General features: G+C 44.0%; 1 pseudogene; it reads right to left on the bottom strand.

The window, feature by feature from the left end:
• Nucleotides 1-677: 677 nt before the first annotated feature.
• LOC123326606 lies at nucleotides 678-857 on the bottom strand (annotated as a pseudogene).
• Nucleotides 858-13,647: the final 12,790 nt, after the last annotated feature.

Below are 13,647 nucleotides of genomic sequence, written 5' to 3'. Positions count from 1 at the left end.
GAAGACACGCCAGCCCTCCTTCATGTCATGCAGCCATCCCAGGTGCTCTCCTCTATTTTCTCTTGTGCTTAATATTATCTCTTACGGGATGGGATGGCCAGGTGGGCATAAATAGCCTGCTGGATACGATCAGTACAGTATACGGGTAGCAAGATAGAGGAGATACTGCATTCATGGAACTGAAATTCTAGCGGTGAAGACAGATTATAGTCTGTCTAAACTAAATAAATAAAGGAATAAGATCTTTCCAGATAACACTCTTTTAGATGAGATGGACAGGGAAAGCCTCTTGGAGGAGGTGATGCTGAGTTGAGATCTCAAGGATGAGAATGAACCAACAGTGTGAGTATCTGGGAAGGGAGCGTGCCGGGTAGAGGGAAGAGCCCGTGCAAATACTCTGAGGTGGGGAGCAGTTTAGCCATGTGATAAGGCAACATAAAGAAAGCCCATGTTGCTGGATCGGCGGGAATGGGGGGAAGGAGGAGAGTATGGTACGATGAGGTTCTAGGGCTCTGCTCATCAGAGGGTATCCTGGTAATAGCTCTTCTCTCTTATATCAGGCAAGTTTCGAAGACCCTCAGGGTTGGAAGGGACATTTCCCAAACCGCCCAGTCTTTTTTCTCAGCAGTTCTGGTACTCAACTTTCATGCAAGCCATGCTTAGGTTCTTGCGGTGCCATCTGAGGGAAATGTTTAAAAAATATAGCAGGTGCCCAAATGCAACTGTTGCAAAAAACAATCTTTTGAATGGCACCCGACTTCTAGTGCCTTGTTCTCGCACATTGCTGTTCCTTTAATTAGCAATAATCGTGCCTCGGATAAACCTCATTGGCTACGATACTGCCACTGCGCAAAGCTTGCTGTTCCTTTATACATACTGTTTTCTCCACGTGGAATTCCTTCTTCCAACTTGTGGACTCCTGTGCATATTCTAGAAAACCCAACCTGAAGACACCAGCACTTCTGAGAGGCCTTCCCCACCCTTTGAAAGGACCCTGTCCCACAAGAGTGAGAAGAACCCTCTGCTCCTTCAGCACCCAGTCACATTTCTAGATTAGCCATGTATCACTCTTGCAGCTGTTTATTTACTTCCTTATCTCCCTCCATTAGTCTTGAGCCTCTTGCAAGAAGAAACTTCATCTTGTGCAACTAGGCCTAGAGATTAGCAAGGTGCTTGAAACTTAGTTGCCCAACAGACACTTGCTGCGTGATTGATTATTTAAAACATTCCTTCCAGGATTTGTCTAACCCACTCTGTCTCAGTGGGAGCACAGTTTGCATTTTGGGCAATAGAATTCTTTGTTGTGTGGAGACATCTCTTGCCTTGCACCCCCTGCCCCTTCACTAAGTGCCTCAGTGAATTTCCAAACACCCCCTAGGGAACAGTAGTGGCCTCCAGTTGAGAACCATCGCTGGCCCATTAACGTATTTATTCACGAGTTAATACCATGTGCCAAGTCCTGTGATCGGTCCACATGTTCAAGTAACGCTGGAGCAGGAATTCACCACTTCTCATTCCATCCATCTTCAGTTGTCTCTGTAGGACAGTTCTTCCTCATCGTATCAAAATGTGTCTCTGTAACATCTAAACATTGATTCTGGTATTATTGTCTAGTGCAATACAGAAAATACCCAATCTTTATCTTTTGTGATAGCCTTTCAGCTATTTGAAGACATTTTTATTACCCTCTGTGCACCTACAATTTCTCCATTCTCTAAGTGAAACATTACTGATTTTTTGGACCATTCCCTATGACATGAGTTTGAGTGATCTCAGCTTTTTGTTACGGGGTGGGGTTGTGTCAGTATGCATGAGGGTCTAGGGCACTGCTCGTCAGAGGGTATCCTGGTAATAGCTCTCCTCTCTTACATCAGGAAATTGACTGACAATTACATTGACTGTCGCAATATAATTCTTTTACTCTTACTTTCATGTTTGGCATTTTCCCCATTGTTTACAACCCAGGCGAACTCAAGCGGTGGTAGAACTGCAAGGTTTTTGTGTAGTGTATATTTTTAAATGCATTAGGTCACATAGATGTAGCCATAGCAAAGTCTTTGTGCAGTGATTGCCTCTTTCTAGGCTCCTAATAAGTGGCAAAATGTTTAGCACCTACTGTTTATGAAATGCTATGTTGAGCAACACAGAGAACAAAGAGAAATGTGAAACATTCCTGTTGTCAAAGAGCTAATGAACTCAGAGCACTTGACAAATGTGAAAAAGTTGAAACCAGTGGTATGCCAGTAAATGTTGAACAGCTGTGTCAGTGGGCTGGGAGTGGAGGGAGCGCCCTGATTGGCGTTTGCTGATTCCTGTGGTGTAAATTCTCCCACCATGACTGCTTGCACGCTACCAGCACGATGTCACTGCACGTGGAGTTGGAAGGAGATGTGCAGTAACCCTCCATTTTATAGTATTTCCTCCACACATACATCACAAACATAAATAACCTCAGGAGCACAGTCGATGGTAAAATGTAATATAAACAACTGGGAAGCATTATGTTTTGAGTTTAATACCTTTGTTGTTTTTTTTTTGTTTTTTTTAAAGATTTTATTTATTTTTATTTTGAGAGAGAGAGAGCACAAGAGGGGGGAGCGGGAGAGGGAGAAGCAGACTGCCTGCTGAGCAGGGAGCCCGACGTGGGACTCGATCCCAGGACTCCAGGATCATGACCTGAGCCAAAGGCAGTCGCTTAACCAACTGAGCCACCCAGGCGCCCTGTTGTTTTTTTTTTTAAATATTATTTATTTATTTATTTGACAGAGACACAACGAGAGAGGGAACACAAGCAGGGGGAGTGGGAGAGGCAGAAGCAGGCTTCCCGGGGAGCAGGGAGCCCGATATGGGGCTCGCTGTGGGGCTCGATCCCAGGACCCTGGGATCATGACCTGAGCCGAAGGCATACACTTAATGACTGAGCCACCCAGGTGCCCCAATACCTTCGTTTTTAATGTAATTTATTATAACTTTATGAAATTTAATTTTAATGGCTGTGTTTAACAACCCCCTCTAAAAATCCCTGAAAATTTAACACTTGGCTCTCTCAAGCTGATATGAGCTGGCTTCAGCCCACTACTGGAAATTCAGTTTATGACAGTATGATGGGGCACCAGACTCGTGCAAAACTAAATGGTTTGGAAATTCAGATAAGAAAACAATCACTGCCTTATATATTGAAGTAATCCAGGAAGATTTTCCTGGAGGAGGTAGTAGGGCTTGAAGAATGCACAGGGACGTTTCCCAAACCACCCAGTCTCTTAGATGAAGATTAATGACCTCTTAGTGACAGTAATACAACAATTAATAGTTTTTGAGGCCTACTCTGTGCCAGACCTTGTACTAAAGATTCAAGTGTATAGCTTAATGTAACGTCTTAAAAAAACCAAGAAGTAGAGCATATGTTAGCCCCCTTTTAAAATGAGGGAATTGAGACTTAGCTCAAGAAATATGGCTAAAGTCCCACAACTGGTAGGACTTAATTTTGCTTCTTGTGTTCTTCTTGCCTGAGATTGATTTCAGATGTGTTTAGTAGAGGGGACCATGCCTTTGAGGTTCCTCTGGCTTGTCAAGTTGTCTGGAGACACCAGTGTTCATAGTTATGGAAGCCCACTTAGTGGTTTCAAATCCTCTTCACACTTAAACTTTCCCATGCATCTTTCCGTGATGGACAGACCACCAAATGATGCTTTCACATTAGATGTCACTGGTCTTTTGGGGGGACACGTGATACATGGCAGAAGACAGAACACCCAGGTGACATTGGCTTCCTGAAAAGTGAAACTGACTGGTCACAAAACTGTAAGTGCAGAGACAGGCCTAACCACAGGCCCATCTGGACTCGGGAATTCACACGACCCTTGCTGCTCCATTTCTCCTCTTTGTTGGCTCCATTTTAGGGTAGGTTGCCCCCCAGCGGGGCCAGATATCTGTCCACGGTTTGTGTTTACGTTCTCACCACTCAGGTAGAAAAGCGAGGGCAACTCTTTCTTCATAGTTTGAAGAAAAGTTTTAGCCATTCCTCAGAGGGAAACGAAGATGCTGTTTGCAATGTTCCTAGTACGTTATGTAAAGAAGAGAAATACGGGACGGAGGAAGAAACAGTCGTAGAGGAAAAGATGACACAGTGAACATAGAAATCAGAAACTTAATGGTAAAGACTAATGAAGAACATGGATCATCCAAATCCTTTAATTACAACATAAAGAATGCAGCTATATATACGAGTATATGGAACACATACAATACTCACAGAACAACAGCTCCAATAGAAATAGGCACACTCTTCCCAGGAGAGTCCATTTATTCAACATTTTTGGAGCATCTACTTGCTACTATGACTGTTCATATCATAATTTTTTTTTTTTTTGGTCTTTATACTTAATTGGAGAACAGTAAGTTGCACATTTTTAAAGTGTAGGATTTAGATTGGACATTCGTATACGCCTGTGAAACCATCACCACATCTAGAAAACAAAACATTTCTATCACCTTCAAAAGTTCCTAGTGCCCATTGGTCATGTGCCCAGTGCCCTCCTTTTATTCCCTTGCCAGGTGACCTATCTGATCTGCTTTTTGTCATTAGAGATTACTGATTTGCATTTTCTAGAATTTTATGTAAATAGGAGCATATAGTATATGCTCATTTTTGTGTAACTTCTCATACAGGGTTTTGAACTCCTTGTGTACAAAAGGTGTTATTTCTCTGTGGAATAACGACATATTCCACATAGACATGGCGTGTGGAATCTGTCATTATATTTAGTCATATAGGATCTTCCTCGATTTATTACATCCATGAAAGTCTCTCTAAAGAAACTAGTTGCTGTTTTACCCTCTCAAAATAATTTTTTTTTAAGATTTTATTTATTTATTTGAGAGAGAGAGAATGAGAGAGAGCACATGAGAGGGGGGAGGGTCAGAGGGAGAAGCAGACTCCCTGCCGAGCAGGGAGCCCGATGTGGGACTCGATCCAGGGACTCCAGGATCATGACCTGAGCCGAAGGCAGTCGCTTAACCAACTGAGCCACCCAGGCGCCCTCTCAAAATAATTTGACTCTTGAAACCATCGCTAGAAACCAGTGTAGGTTTAGGACAATGTGATTTTAGGAAACTGTAGCTAGCCCTACTTTTTGTATGTAACTCAAAATTTGCATATAAAAATTTATTAGGAAGTCTATCTTTAGAAATAGTTTTCCCTTCCTGGCCTTTTGGCTAAGATCAAGCATGGAAGTAGGCAAGGCAGAATCTTCCTGAGTGTCTTTTCTCTGGAAAATTCTGGCCTCACAGCTGGAGATAAAGTGACATAGGGAGAGAAAATTTGCATTACTGTCAAATGGTGTAATTATCTTTCCTTCTGGAATTGCTTATATCCACACATCAGCAATATTGAGCATTGTCATGAGGTTGGGTTTTTTGGAAATAACTACTTGATTACTGTGTGTCCTCTAGTTCTGATGCTGTATTTTACTTCTTCTAATCTTAATTGAATGCTTCTTATTAAGTCAGTATTTTCTGGTGTACATGCATGCATACAAAGCTTTAATTTGAAGGAGGAAATCGGATTATTTATCTTTGTTTTCTGGTTTCCAGCTTTCTGGCCTCAAATCAAAGGCCTGCCCTTGAATGGAGTCTGGGTTTCTGAGGAAATTATCGCTCAGTATTCTACCAGCACTGTCTCCCTTAACCTCAGAAATCAGTGGTAGTTTTGTTGTGACTAAGGTGTGGAATGGAAGAGAAAGAGAAAGGATGAGTGAAGTAAGGATTTTTTCAAAAGACTTCAGGGTGATGCTAGCAGCACATTTTAAAGAACTCTAAGTTATAAGAATCACTTACTACGGAGATTAAGTGTTTGAGCTAAGTTACTTCCTGGCATCCTCTGATTTAATGAAGATAAGCCATGTCATCCGCACATTTACACATGTGGGAACAGAGGTTCAAAGAATTAAATAATGTTCGTAGGTGTCAGCAGAGCCTGGGTTTGAATCTGGGCCTTTGTGTCTAGAACACATTTTAATCACTACATTGTACTGGCTTAACGAGGACCAAACCCTTATTGGTTTAGCAGAAAATATGGAAGAAGCACAATTTGTATAGCCTTGGAAGAGTTTGCCATTCATGTCTCTAAAAAGCTTGTTTTATGCTGGGCAGTTGATAAGAATTTCACTATAAAACTGTGCCAGGCCTGGGTGCTTCACTGGGCCCACACAGACTGGCTACACTGAAATATTCCTTGCAAGAAACCTCAAACCCTAGCAAGACTGGGCATAAGCCTTAAAAGATCCAACCCCTGCCTTTTCTTCTTCTTCAAGCTCCTGATGACCTGTTTGCCCTCCCTGATGAAACGCTTCTAGGATCTTAAGTTTTAGAAATGGCCTTACCTGTCACGTCATGGAGATCTTGTGTTGGTGAGTTTTACGTGTCAACTTGACTTGGTGACTGGGGGTGTCAAGATAATTGTCAGACGTTACTTACTCAGGGTGTGTCTAGGAGGGTATTCCTGAATGATATTAATGTTTCAATAGGTAGACTGCCAGCCTTTGGACTGGAACTATATACTCACCCTGCAAATGTTGGGACGTGTCAGTCTCCATAATAGTGTGAACCAGTTCTTTTATAATAAGTCTTCATATTACAGACACACGCACATACACATACATGCTCTCTTTCTCATGCTCTACTGATTGTGTTTCTCTAGGGAACCCTAATAAAGACCCTAATGAGATGCCCTCTGCATACCTCTGTGCCAAGTGATGGTTCAAGTCTGTGTGTAATCACAAAGTGTTTTCCATTCTCCTGGGTCAGAGGGAGGTGGGGCTGAGCCTGCTCAGCTCTACCAAAGTATAACCTTTCCTTTCAGCATCAACAGTCTTGCTGGGTGTTTAGGGTTCCACCCTCCACCCTATAATCTCTGGAGCTTACAACATCTAGGACTCATAGCTTTGTACTGGGGGAGAGTTTTCATGGGCTGGGCTGAGCGAAGTCGGGCCTGAGCGAGCTCCTCTCCGGGCAGCACTGTGCCCAAGGCTCTGGTGCTGTCGGCGTCACTGAATTGGGCAGCACGCAGCACCCTGAGGCCCAGGCAGTGCATGCACTTTGTTCCAGGGCCACTTGGACCATCTGTAAAGGTGGACTCGGTTCTTGCCTGCAGGTAAGGGATCCCCGAACTGTCCACAGATGCCTGTGTCTATCTCAAACTTTTGCCTCAGAAGAGGGCTTTGTTGTCTAGTGTGGTGGGTGATTTTTGTTTGTTTCTACCCCCTCTCATTCCCTGAAGATTCTGGGCTTTTGGAATTCAAATGTAAGAAAGGGCTCCATTTTTCTCTGTGTTCCTTCCCTGACCTGAGGCAGTGAGCACAGGCCTCATGACTAAGAAGGAAACATAAAAGGAGGGGTTAAGAGGGAGAAGGAAACTCTTGGGGATTGGGGAGGGAGTCAATTAACATTTCAAAAATAGTATCTGTTACATTTGCTTTAAAGTTTCCAGGGACTGAGAAGTAACTAAGTCCTTTCCCTCCTCCCAATCCAGGGAAGACCCATTCAATTTTTGGACTGTGGTGTTAGCTTGAAGTAGGCTTCTCCATCTCCTGTCTTCACTCATTCTTCAACTCTTTACACCACTGAGACATCCATCTGAGTCTGCCTCATGTACTGCTGGCTTTCTTTAAGTGTACTTCATGCCTTTTTTAAGGTTTGTGACTGAGCCTGGGCACCACCTGTGGCGGGACCAGAGCCCTTGCAGAGTTGCAGATCCCTGGATTAATGAGAAAAATCACCCAGCCCCTAGAGTCAGAGTGGCTGCAGGCTGTCTTCCAGCAGCCCCACTGCCTCCCCAGGGTCTCCCATGGGCCAGGGAGGGGTATGCTGCACTCAGTAACACTGTCCACTTCAAGTAAGGTCTTGCAGGAGCCAAGAAGCTTAATTTGGTGCTGGGTCAGAGTTAACTTCTGATCACGTCTTTCCTCTCCACTCACAAAAGAATTTACACCATCCATAAAATCTTCCTGCTTGCTTCTTCTATTTTAAGGGGATACCTACAAACTCTAGGCTCTGCTGGTTGTTGTAAGCTCCTGTCATCCTCGTGGGGGGAGAAAGGCGGTCACTGTGCCGGCCTTTCTGAGCTGTGTCCCCTTGCCCTCAGCTCTCCAGCCTCCCGGAAAGCCCACCCATTTACTGCACTGTAGAGAATGATTGCACTGTAATAGTTGCTTCACCAGGCTGCAGAGAGGTTTGCTCTGTGCAGACAGCAGAGCCGTAGACCTGGCTTTGCCAAAGAGTGTGGAAAGTAAAGCTGTTTTCCCATATTTTCCCCACCCTTTATCCCTTAGGGCCCAGGGTTCTTACATAAAAATTCTGATTTTCTGGAGGAGTATAGACCGAAGCAGATTATCTCTGTTAGTGTGAAAGAAGAGTAGGCCTACCACCTGCTTTGGAACAATAATAGCTGACAAGAGATTGAACATGCAGAGGGACGGTGGCCAGACCATATATGACGATGGAATTGTGACCCACAGCCTCCCCAGCAGTTGGCTCTCTCAAGTCAGGGCTTGGTCCATGACTGCCAGATCCCCTGTTCTTACCCCCACTTTCAATTCAAGATCACCCAGAGAAAGACAAATGGGCTTCTCAAACGAATCAATAAAGAGCTGCTTCTGGTTAGTTCACCTCCAGCCTCCCCATGCCAACAACCTCCAATCAAATCTACCTGAAGCCTTGACTTTTTCTCCTAAACCTCTCTCACTCTCTGCCTGTCTTTGAATCTTTGCTAAATGTAAGTGATGATGTCTAACTCCTTGCTATAGCAAACCTCTCATTGTGCTCATTCAGATGGTCTTTATGTACATTGTCCTCACAACAACCCTCTGAATAAAATACTACTGTTGTCTCTGTTGTCCTGATGAGGCATAGACAGAGAAAGTTACCTGCTCAAGGTCACACCGCTGCCAAGTGATGGGCCAGGATTTGAATCTAGGTCTGTCTGCTTCCTAAGCTCCTGTGATTAAGCTGGTACCTCCTGCTGTCTCACTGGGATCCCTCTCTTAGGAGCTGTGCATCGGTATCTGCTCTAGTATCAGTAGGAGTTGAGATTTGGTAGGAGATCATGTGGACTTTGTATATGTGTCTGCTTTGGTCCACAGGCCAGAGATAGCTAGCCTGGCCTGGTGCTCCCCTTCCATGATGTAGACTTAAAAAGTACCATTTGGCTGGGTTTGTATTTATTTGCCAAGGCTCTTGTGTCTAGCTTGAGGCCATGTGGCTACTACTGGTTAATGGAATGTGAGCCTAAATTATGTGTGTAATTTTGGAAGAAGTTCATAAGTTCCTGGTAGATCATGCCTGGTACGTTCTTATTGTTCATCCATGGAAATTATGGAGGGTCATGTTGCATGTTGCAGACGCAGGCAACAAAAGATGGAAGGAAACCGAATCCTTGAGTTTGTAACTTACAGGAGCGCCACCCAGGAGGGCTGCCAGGTCGGGAATATCCCCCCTGGACTTGGCATAAATGAGAAATAAATGTTCATTATGTTAAGTCATTGAGGTTTTGGTGTTCTTTCACCAGTTAGCCTACATGGACAAATACACTTCTATTTAAAAATACTTTCTCGGCGGGGGGTAGGGTTAGGCCCCCAGATCATTTTCTACTAACAATTAGATTTCAGCTGGATAACTAAAATGTACATGCTGACGTTTTTAAAAAGTGTTTGTAGACCTTTTAGCTTGTAGAGCTGGAAAGGCAGGCACGGTAGACTGTTGTACGAGGAGCTGACACTGAATGCAATTGATTGCAGCCACACACGGAGCAGGACAGACAAGGTAAATAAATTATGAATTCCGGGGGAAAGGAGCTTGCAGTCGCTACGGTTTCATTTCCCTCTTAACCCCCTGTGACTATAAACACGCTTACAGATATATTTTATTAATCATTGTTTTGATGTATTTGGATTTTGCAAGTGGCTGTTGTAGCTCAGGGATTTCTGGACACCCCTCTAGCTAATCAGATTAGGGACATGAGTGCCGTGGTGACAAACCAGCGTATGCAGGAAAAGACAAATGGAAAAGCTCTCCCTTACCGGCACTTGTAACTAGCCGTTTGTTTAAAATAACAGCTTTAGACCTCTTTCCGACTGTGCTGTGCTCACATCCATTTACAGATGATGGACTTGAGTCTGAAGATGACCTGAGAGAAACTTAATAACTGGATATCTTTGAAGGGACATCATCAGAATAAAACACTTCAAAATTCACTCCATGCTGCTTGCAGAAAGATAGTACTGATAGGGCATAGTGAAAGAACCATAGCTACCAGAACTCTAAAGGACCTGTCCAATTTATAAAGAAGGCGAGGCAAGACATGTATATCTTTAACGGTGTAACAGGCTAAATCTTCAGAGGACAAGATAGGCTTTGCGTGAGCTCCAGACGTACCCACACAAAGTGTGTGTGTTCATGAAAACTCCTGGTTTATTTCTACCATTCCTTCACTGGACATTGGTAACTACAGTCTCAAAATTTGGTTCTTTTCAGGGACATTTTACAGTGAAGTCTGACCCAATCCAGTGTCACCCCAGCTCCCGGGGAACCTGGTGAGATCATTTTTCATTCTGATAGTCCTTCCTAGACAGAAATTTTGCAATAGTACCTTTGGCTATGGAAATCTCCTTTTTAGTTTTCGAGGCTTTTTTTGCTGTCTTCTTTTACCACTTGTCTGTTTTGTTCACTGTTGTACCTCCGGTACGTAGCACCCTGCCTGGCAGACGGAGTATGCTCAGTATTTGTGGAATATATACAAGTATGAGCAAGGTGACTGAAGATGACAGGAATTGGGGAAGTCTTAACATTTAAACATAAGATGGGAATTGGGATAAAATGTGAAGGTTGGGGAAGTAGTAAGTATGTGAAGAGGAGGAAGAGTATTCCAGGTGGGGAAGGGAGCAACCGTGGGCTAAATCTAGGAGTCAGGAAGGAGTTCAATATGTTTTTAGAACAGTAAGTAGACAGTTGGGGGAGGCAGTGTGATGAAATGGAAGACGTGTTTCATGGCTGAGTACTGTTTTCGGATGCCAAGCATGAATGTAAGTATGGAAAATTCTTCGCTGGAAGTTTCAGGACAGCCTCGTTTTAACTCAGGGGTTGTTGTAAAATGTCTTTTATGGCCTGGTTTTACAAGTTAAAGCCACACGCTTTGGTTCCTATTAGCCTGTGTGGCGCTTCTGCATTAAACTTTCTTTAATGCCACACACCTAAAACCGGAATGTGAGGCCGTTTGTTGGTTTCATGTTCCCAAGAGAAAGGGTGGAGATTCATTTGTCACTCAGCCGTTGCCCTGTCCCAGCCCCAGCCCCAGGAAGGAAGATTTCCTGGGATGGATGTGGTGACATGAGACACAGTGTTGGTGTTTCCCCATGGACCAGAGTTCAGTTGCTTGGGTTCCTGTGTGTCCAGTGCTGGGGAGAGCTGGACGAGTGGAGCGGGATCTGGGATCCATTCCAATGGGTGTAAAGCCAGCTGTAGCAACTCTAATCTGTTTGGGGACTCACACGCTTTATGATCCCATCTGCAGCCTGCCCACAAACTCCTGGTTGTCAGAGAAAAACAAGCTTGTCATTGGTCACTCTTCCACAAAGCTTGTACATATAAAGCAAGGGTCTTTCTCTTCTGACTCATCTCCTTCTTGTATAGAAGCACAGGAGTTAGGTGGTCTCACTACCTTCAGCTCAGCTCTCTTGGCTCATTTAAGGAGACTAATCAGTCAGAACACTGAATCCCACCTGTTTTCCAGCAGCAGTAATAACCGTAATTACTAATACTTATTTAGTCCTTACTAAATGCTTAGAACCACACTAAATATGTTGCCTCTGTTATTTAACTTTTTCTCCAAGAACCCCAGTATTTCTCCGATCCCTGTTTTACAGATCAGGAAACTGTGGCCAGAGAACTTAAGGAACGTCCCCAACATTATACAGCCAGTGAGTGACACGGTTATCTATGGAATCATGATGTATTTTGATCAAAAATATAATCATTAGCTAATGCTGGCTTTGGCCTCCCATTTTTAAAGGGAATGCTTCTCATAACTGCTGAAATCTTCATAGTTTTTCTGTCAGACCTCCAGATTAGATAATCACAAACCTAACTTTAGGTGAGATCCTTTGCAGGAATCGTTCAGGTAGAACTAGGAACACTGAGAATGCAGGGATCTCAATACCCATTTACCCATGGCCCTGGGCTTTGATCCCAGTGTACCATTTACTAGCTGTGTGTCGGAAACCTCTTTTCTCATCTGTAAAAATTGAGATAATACTTGCTTCTCAAAGGGTATGAGACTTCATTAGGGTACTATATGTAAACTACTTAGTACTGCGCCTAGCCCATGTAGGAGCTCTGTGGATGCTAGTAAGAATTCCTTCCAGAATGTGCACAGTGTGAACTGATAAGGGTAGAGCCATTTTCTGAGCTCCGGGATGTGCCCTGCCTCACCTTCTTTTCTTTCAGAGAGTGTGTGTAGGAGGGCCTGGCGTTCTAGGTGATGAAGGAGTGAAACAGAGTGGACAGGGACTTCTAACCTGTAGAGAAGACGGTAGAACTGACAAAATAAATATCATATATCTGTGCAAGGAAATTAAAAATACAGTGTATTTGGAAACCAGGATTGGAAGAGGGATCATACAGTACTGAAAGGAGTCCTGTTTGAATCCTGATATTCTCTGGCAATGTTCTTAAACTTTTAGGGTCATGGACCAATTGATAATTGTAGGAAACCCAGGGAGCATCTGCCCTCCAAATGCTCATACACACAAAATTACACATACAGTTTTGGGGTTCACAGAAATATCCTCTAAAGCCGGGAGTTTGCTCTCGGGTCAAGAGCACCTGTCCTCTTATAAGGGCATAGGGGACGCCGAGGATGCCTTTCCATCAGGAGCTTTCTTCAGTGATGATGACAGAATTGGAGGTTGAAGGTTGAAGAGGAGTCTTGTTGATAGAACAGAGGGAAGGACACTGCAGTAAAGGGGAATTCGTGGAGGGACTTAAAAAGGAGTAAAAGTGAGCGGCTTGCAGGAGGCCCTCTGGGGAGGAGCCGACAGGCTGGGACTAGATGAAGGGTTTTTTGACACCATGCTGAGGTGTTTTATCTTTGTAGTCCGGCATCCTCAGAGTATCACAGGCCTGGGATGGGGCATGTGGGGGGTGGAGGTCTCCATGCTCAACTGGGACAGCTACATTTTCTGATTTATAGGTAAGATTTAGTTTGAATTAATGTTTTACAGCTTTCAAATGTTGAAAAAAAATCTGTTACAGGCGATAGAGACTAAAGAAAATTTTAAAGCAGGTAAAGCAGGGAATGGATGTGAGCCAGTCTGTGTTTGGAAAGACAGTGCTGGCCACCAGGTCTCAAGGAGGACACCAGGCAGGAGGCCAGGGCAAGTCTCGCCTCCGGGTCTGTTCTGTCCAATAGAGCTTTGTGCGGCAATGGGAGTGTTTTCTGCCGTTGCCTTCTGATAAAGAAGCCACCAGCCACGCGCGCCTCTTGAACACTTGAAATGTGACTAGGGTAGTGGAGGAATTGGATTTGTCATCTTACTCCATTTTGATTAGTTTAAATTTAGAGAGCCGCACATGGCTAATGGCTACCACATCGGACAG

The sequence above is a fragment of the Neomonachus schauinslandi genome, chromosome 13 (assembly GCF_002201575.2).
Source record: "Neomonachus schauinslandi chromosome 13, ASM220157v2, whole genome shotgun sequence".
NCBI lineage: Eukaryota > Metazoa > Chordata > Mammalia > Carnivora > Phocidae > Neomonachus > Neomonachus schauinslandi.
The sequence above is the reverse complement of the archived record's forward strand: the minus strand, read 5'-3'. Positions and strand labels throughout refer to the sequence as shown.